This window comes from Convolutriloba macropyga, chromosome 11 (assembly GCF_964194025.1).
Source record: "Convolutriloba macropyga chromosome 11, txConMacr16.3, whole genome shotgun sequence".
Classification (NCBI taxonomy): Eukaryota; Metazoa; Xenacoelomorpha; order Acoela; family Convolutidae; genus Convolutriloba; species Convolutriloba macropyga.
In genome coordinates, this window is record NC_134478.1 from 22,280,242 (window position 1) to 22,288,922 (window position 8,681).

Consider the following 8,681-nt stretch of genomic DNA (forward strand, 5'->3'; position numbering starts at 1 on the left):
TCTTTAAACGTAAAATCAACATCGTTTCCTGAAAAAGCTTATTAAATTTTATCACAATTGGCAAAATTTTGGTCAAAAACTCCGAAAAAAAGCTTTCAAGCAATCAACTAGATAAATCAAATTTGCGTTAATTAGGAAGCCAATAGGATCTATCACTAGTGAGCCCTGATTTGAAATGTTCTGTTATTTAAGAAAGAAATATAAGAAAGATCAAATTTTTTTTATAAAAAACCGACTGACGACAATCCGAAATATTTTTGGATTGTAACGGTCCAAGATTGGTACAGAATTAGTCCTGCTAATATTGATTGTCCATTAGGAATATCTAATTTTTGAATATCATTGATATAAATATTTTGTTAGTCAAAAAATCAAAAATAAATGCTGCGTTTTTGATAATCAACTAATAAAGTTAGCAAAAAACGGCAAAGTTTTCTTTACAGAGCACTCTCAACGGAAGTTGAAGTAGAATTAGCCCCCTTGTCAGTCTAAAAAGATTGTGTTAGTGGTGTTTGGTTGTGCACTTCCTGCAAATTTAATCAGAGTGGACTAAAGTAATTTATTTCGTGCTGTTTTTGATGAAGTTTTGTGAAATATTTAGCCGGAATTTGTGACAAAACAAAATTCAATGAAAACAGCTGACAATATATATTGTCTTTAAACGTAAAATCGACATTTTCTTGAAAATTTTGATTAAATTTTATCAAAATTGGCGAAATTTTAGTCAAAGATCCCGAAAAAAGGTGAGTGATATCAATGAAATTCACTCTTTTTTCTCGATAGTTTAAACCTCGATGTCTCCCTGTGAAAAACGAAAATCAAAAAAGCTTTTTAATTCCATATTCTACGCTGGAGACGCTTTCTCATGATACTAGTGTCAACTCTCTACGATGAATATATCGATCGGCCAAAATTGACTGAACACGAAAACCCAATTGAGTATATAGTTCCCCCCACACCCCACAAGAAGGGTCGGAACAAAAAGCTGTGAACTGTGAGAACAAAATTATAGCAAAATAGATGGAAGACTTTTCAGAACAAAATGTAAAAAGTGAAATTTATTTCAGAAAAATCTGTCGTTTCTAAGCAGGTAATATCCTCGAATATGAAAGAGACAGAATAAAAAAACAGAAGTGTTTTCAATACAAATTAGCATCAATATAATAGGCAGGCAAAATATCAAAAAACTACAATGAGGAAGTAATGAAATGAGTAATATCGACATTTATCTCAGAACAATTTATGTTTTGAAATCAAAAACTGATCAAAATCTCAAAAATTGACCCCTTTTCAACAATTGACCTCTTATCAACAATGAATATTTCCAAATGGAATGCTGCAACGAATAAAAGTCTACATTAAAAAAAAATGGAACCCAAAAATAGCTGACTGAGTTTTTGGAGCTGCTCCTAACAACTCATATTTAACGTTTTTTAATGAACGACAACAATTTGAGAAAAAAATTCAGCAGTGTTAGAAAATTTGATCAAAATTGAAAAACGTCACAAAAGTATCTGAATTTCTCTCAAACCTCATTGTATAGCAGATTATTCAAATCGGAGAATGATTAATTCTGAATTGGTGTTCAGTCAATTGTGATTGCAGACAAAGTGCATGCTACCACTTTAACTTGAATTTCTTTTTGTTTTTTAGTTTCGATATCAACAAGCTTTACATATTTTTTTTTGATTTTGCAAAAAAATTTTAAAGAATTATTCATTAATAGGTAAATCTGAAATAATTTTTCCATGTTTACCAAGAATTAAACAAAGATTAAACCCAAGCAGAATATATGATAAAAATTTAGGTTAACCCATGTGAGGGTTTAAAAATTATAAAAACGTCTAACATTTGATAAAAAAAGAGCTAAAGTTTAGTCTCATTTTTTTCTCAGCAAACAAAACTCTTTTTTAAAGTTTCTGTGATGTATGGAGACAATGACAAACTATAGGACACGTGCATTTCAACGACACTCACGAAATAACCGCTGATTGTCGTAAACGATTGAATTTCGACCAAAATTTGATCAAATAATAGGTCAAATTGCCTGAATTTGTGGGCTAAAATTGTTTAAAAAATCCAAAAAAGCAGGGTTTATAACATTACTGTTTTTACTGAGATTCAAGGCGAAGAGAACTTTAATTTTTTATTGCATATGCTAACCTGGGATGCCCTCTAAAAAAATCATAAACTGTCTGAACAAAAAAAGTGTGGTGGCATAGAGCGACAAAAATGAACGTGCACAATTGAGAAAATGGGGCAGACAAAGCCGAGCAGATAATTGGGGACAAACAAAATTAGTGTTACTCTATATATACCAAAAACACTTGAGTATTATTGATACCGAAAAAAACTAAAATGACAAAATTATAACTTTAGCTAGAAAATTATATACCTAAACAATTGCTTACTTTCCTTGTTCTAAATGCCCTATTTGATTTTGAGTAATGCCGGTATCGTTTTCCAGGTAACCATAACTGTAATTATATCTAATAATTGTTATGTTTGGTTTCATAGGTATTGGTATTAAATCAGATCAAATTGGTGGCCTATAAGATACTTAGATCAAGATCTTTTTAAATTTAGGCTATATTGATTTGCTTGTTCAGTTTCTGCCTGTATGCCCAACATGCAGAGCAATTGGATGCACTCTCTAATGTTTGAAAGCTCAAAGGTTAATAGAAAAAGTTTTCCAGAGGATTATTTATCTTCTTCAAAAAAAGTGACTCAAACATTTGATCTGATACTCAAACATTCAGGCCAAAATTGTTGACAAGATTATCTTCAAAATTGCAAAGTAATTAAAGTTTTATCTCCGTGGCTCTAATCAGATCATTTTATTTCGTAGTGAACAGCGGTCTAATTAATATTGGTTTTTTTAGTTAATGAAGTTGCATAGAGCTAGAATTCAAATACATATTTCAATTTCTGCTGAATAATGTATAATTTAGTTAGAAAAATTAAACGGATGCGTGAAAAAGAAACTGTTAATTTGTTGCTAGTTATGGGAAACCTCTAGTTTTCATTTGTTTTTTTTATACGGTCTGAAAAAAGTTTCTGGGACTTTATTATTTCCGGTCATTGCTTTATGAGGATCGAGATCAAAAACTTTCACTGTAGCCCAAAAAGCAACATCTTTCCACATTACATTGCTAAGGCTATCGGATTTTTTTGCTTAGAGCACAACAGTGACACCATTTCGTCATATATATATATATATATATATATATATATATATATATATAAACTTTATTAATGCAAATTTTAAAATATAGCACCAAATAAAATATTAACAAATATAGTACTTTGTTGATGCAAATATTAAAAAATATTAATTTTGCACGGTCAAAGGCGATTCAAAAATCGAAGCTGTTAGTTTGCAACAGACAGTATCAGCCTTTGGTCTGTTATCAAATTAACAGTCAGGATTTAAACTCGACAAACGTTGAGGACCGCAGAAAGCCACAAACCTTTCAAATGTCAGCATCAAATGACCCAAATCATCAGCAGAACACAGCAATGTGTTTATGCCGTGAAACCACAACGAGCAGTCAACCAAATTTTATCATTTGCAATAACAGTGAAAACTATTCAAGGATGGCAAAAACTAAGAATGTTTATCACAGAAATGGAGATAGCAGATTAGGGAAGGAATGTCGATGTAGCAGATCTGAACAATATCCCATGATAGAGGGATACAATGGGGTGAATGAACAAAATGGGTAATGCGCTGTTCTTGACTCTTTTTCTTATTATTTCAGGTTCTTAACTTAAAAACCCAATTAATAATACTTGTGATATTAATTATAAAAAATGTTTTCAGATTTTCAGACTGTTTACACAATATTGCCCCCCCCCAAAAAAAAAATTACACAATATTCTCTTTATTTCTCATGAGTCTGTGTGAACAGTTGTTACGTTTCTTGTAAACTGGTTGAGTTTGTTTAGCCTGTTGAGAGGCGGGACCGCCTATTACAATTAAGGTAAAAAAAATTTCAATTTCGGATTTATTTCGGATCTTTTCTATCGGGGAAAAAGAAAAGATTCCCAAACCCCAAAAATCAATCTACAGACACAAAATTCAAAATGCTAAATTTTCTGACCTATTCAGCACAATACCCTTCAATTGCTTATAGAATAAAAGCAACCGTTTGCGACAATAATTCATGCGTCGTGCAAAATAGAGGTCAAAGCATTCGAGACAATTTTCAAGACGCAAAACGGTCCAAAGTATGCTGCGGTAACGGTCATTCAGAACAAGTAACAAAAGAACTTATTTGCGTGAGAGTCAATGACGACCAAAATGGACAAAGTCACCCAAAAACGTTACCAAGAAACAGACAAACTCCAACCAAACGTAGACACCAAAACACACGCAAACGAGTTGCATGCAGCTCAATAGAGTATGACCAGTATTGTACTACAGCAGAAGTCGAGAACATGTTAATAAAGTCTGAAAATGCAATTTTGAGGCAATTTATTCAACAGCAAATGATGTCTAAAAATGGGACAACAGATCTAAGTCATGACAATGCTAATGGCGCCGTAGGTATAGCGAACCAAACTCCCCCAACCAATCACTTAATGGCAAGATCTTTACCTCACATTGGTCAAAATAGTCAGCAAATCCAATCAAAAAGGAGCGTTTTCGACGGAATAGATCAATTAACAATGCCAAGAAATTTCGGCGCGTATGGGGACAATTCATTCAGGTTAAATTATTTGGTCCAATTGAATGGCTCGCAAGGTGAAAATCAGGATAGTAAAATGATATCTGCAGCATCGTTGCTCAATGGGTTAGATTTCTTGAACAAATTTTGCGGTCAGACAAGTTCAAAGTCGGGAGTCGATGGAGAAGACAAGACAAAATGTTTATGTGGGCCGAAAGGCGACCATCCAACTATTTCTGGGCGGAACCGACCATGTTATCGAATCTTTTTTAGGTGTCCTATAGTTTTTTTGCTGATTCTACAAACAGTAATTTGACTATAAATTATGCATTAGCAACACAAACTTTACAAGCTCAAATAACAAAAACCTGCCCTCTAGAAAAACCTATACATTGTACTACTTCATGAACTTCTGTCAAGATAATAATCAACGCTGGACCTCAATATGTCATCCAGTTTGCGATGACCTATTCTTTAAGGAAATGAATTCCCCGATAACCTTTAATGGTTCAGCAATGAATCAAAATGCCAGAAATTGCTTTGATAGTTTGAATATTAATTTCATATCCAAATGTTTCTAGATAAAGCCAGCAGGTATACAACTGTACAACACAATGCGAAGAAAAAAAATCGATAACATGGATCCGTATTAGTGATTTGCAAATGTTTGGGACGTCGCAACAACAAAGACTCAGAAACAACAGAAGGAAAATCCCAATCACAGATAGAAAACCCTAACGAAACAAGTCGACAATCGAGCACCAACTTTGAAAATCGTCGGAGTGAAAAAGCGAGATGCCTTTGCAAAGATGGTTCTGATATAGATAGTGAGATAGATATCGGATCAGCCACCCCAAAAAAGAGCAACAAAAAGTTCCAGACGGTTGCCGAGACGAATTCTGTTGGGTGCGAATGTAAGAGAGACGGCAGGAAAAATGGTACAAAATGCTGTCCAAATTGCTCATGTGGAGGTGAGTGGAATCAACTTGATAACTGCACAATCTTTCTTCTGCAGTGTTGCAAGATTTTGCATTTTTGGGGTTTGTTGAATTTTGTAGCTATCATGACGCTGGATGAGGTGTTGCTTCAGAGGTGAGTTAGCAAAAAATGATTTGACATTGACTGAGATTGGGCATCCTCCCAAACGTTAAAAAGAGGGCCTGAAAATATTTTTTGTGACGCTATTTGGAATCATAACCCACTATTTGTAACCATAAGCTCGCTAGTTTTAGTCATTGACTCAGCGAATTCAAAGAAAAAAGTATTGTTTTTAGAGCAAAGACGCTTTAATTTAATTCATAGAAATAAAAAAAACGAACATGCCCAATTTTTGTATAGAGCAATTGTTTCACATTTCTACCACCTTCGCACTGGCCAAAAGAAAGATTCAGCTGATCAGCTGTCAGAAATTTTGTCTCAAAATTTCTCCAACAGAGTTGCACGACATGTGTCGTAAATCCTTTTTCTCTGTTCCAAACAGAGGGACACAATGTATATTCATAGCAAGGCAGATAACAGGACCGAGGCAGTGATAAACATAATTATTATGATCAGCAGTTGCTCGGAAATGTTTGCCAGTCATATTGGTTGCACGCAAAACTTTTCTTGCATCATTGTTGTTTTAGGTTCCCCAGTCAAAATCGAATGGTTATCTCGCAAGATCTTGCAAGATTCTTGCAAGATCTTGAGAGACAGCCATCGTCTTGCAAGAATCTTGCAAGATAACCATTCAACTTGCAAGAATCTTGCAAGATAACCATTCGGTTTGCAATATCTTGCAAGATAACCATTTTTAGCGGCAAAAACATCCTACATCCTAGAGACCTAGTCTTAGACTGAAAACTCTTAAAAAGTTGAAATATTTGAATGTACAAATAATCTGCGCATCGACAAATTTAATTTAATAGAAGAACATCAGAAATTTAATTAAAAATAGCATCAGAAAAGGTGTTCTTTCATCTTCTTTTTTCATTTCCTCTTTTTCTGTGTTCTTTTTTTCTTTCAAATTTCTTGATTTTCTGTTTTCTTGGGCTGAGACGGGTTGCCAATGGGCTGAAGACGGGTTGAGGATGGGCTGAAGATTCCCGGGTTGAACTACTGGCTACAGCAATGAGACATTTTTCATACGCACACACACACACACACACACACACACACACACACACACACACACACACACACACACACACACACACACACACACACACATACACACACACACCACACGCACACACACATGTGCAGCACACACACACACACATACACACACACACACACACACACACACACACACACACACACACACACACACACACACACACACACGCACACACACGTGCACAAACGCACACACACACACAGTCACCACCCGGCCCTCACTCGCCCCTCCCCACCCACCCCACAGTCCATCCCCCTCCACCTGGTGATTTGGGAGCCTTTCTAGTCCAGCCCTACCAACTCTACACCCATTCCCAAACAGTTGACCTCTCCCCCCATTGCGTGCAGGGTTCGTGGTCGTGGCTTTGGAAGAGAATGCGCAGTCCAGATCAAGTAAGTCGACCCACTAACCCGCACGCACACGCACATACACACTCACATATACCTACAAAACCACACCTACACATACACATACACACACATGCTCACACACAAGCACACATGCATACCACTCACACACTTTACTTTTTTGATTGATCTCGGAATGAACACAAAGACAGTATTGAGCGAAAAATAAAAAACGTAGGAAGTTTGAGAGAGAAAAAAGTATTATCACTACCACCTAAAAATTATTAAGAAAATGTTTCTTAGAGTTTGCTTATTTGAATTTTGTTCACAAGAAGTTGTCAAATTGAAAAATCAATTTTGCAATATTATTAATCGTGGTTTCAGAAATCATGGCATGTTTATGTGTAGAATTTTGCAAGAGTCTTGCTTACAAAATAAGGACCGGAGAAGCTAGGAAGAACATATTAACACAAATGTTTACACTCCGCTTGTGTTTCGAGAACTTGAACGTAGTGCAAAATCTTTGTCAACTGATTTTCGTAGACGGTAAAAAATAAGATTGAATATATGTTCGGCGATTTGTTTCTGTTATGTAACTGCAGTTTTTACCACCAGGCTCGTTGTTGAAAAAAATGTGCGTTCTGGATAAAAGAAAATTTGAATTTGAAGTTGTGAGCATCATTTACTATATATTAAAGGTGCGTTGCAAGTTTATTTAGATCAAAAATGTCTCATTTTTCTGCAGTTTTTGCAATTGTGTAAACAATTTGACGAATTTTAGAAGCTTCTTATTTATGATATCTTATATTTATGATATTTGCCATGATTTGCTTGAATACTGGAGTGGAATTAGCATTTTTGTAGTAGGAAATAGCAATTATATTAGTTCTGATAATTTAGTTTGAGAAGCAGACCTGCGCAGTTCTCAATTTAGATTGACAGGGACATAAAGATCTCGTTCTGTTTTTTCGTCAGTTCAATTATCATTTTTTTTCTGAAATTTTTGCTGTTGCTTCTGCCATTGGACTGCTATATTTTGAGTTTGAGAAGGGATTACACAGAAGCCATCAAAATTAAGCCTAAACCTACCCTCGTTGAGCTGGTGTAGAAATTTTGGACCAAATTGGTGAAGTTTTGTTTTTGAAAGCAGAGGAAGATGTGAGCAAAAAACCTGAAATTTATCACAATTTGCTTTGGTTTTTGTTTTAAGAGGAATTTTGTGGAGATTTTAACAATATTACAAAATTGTTGCAAATTATCTGTTTTTTGGAGTCTAATATCTGATTGCTGGTTGGTAATTTTTGCACGCGCAAAAGATTTCCGACATATAAATGCAAAAAAACTTTTTAAATTTTTGACGCGATATCAAAGTTTCTTGTTTAGATCGTTTATGAATCTGAAGAATTTTGTCATGGTTATAAATTTTTGCTACACACAGTGAAAGTAACTCATGTTCAGGTGAAGGCCAGAAAAATGACCAATCTTCTGACATTGATGGTATTGGTG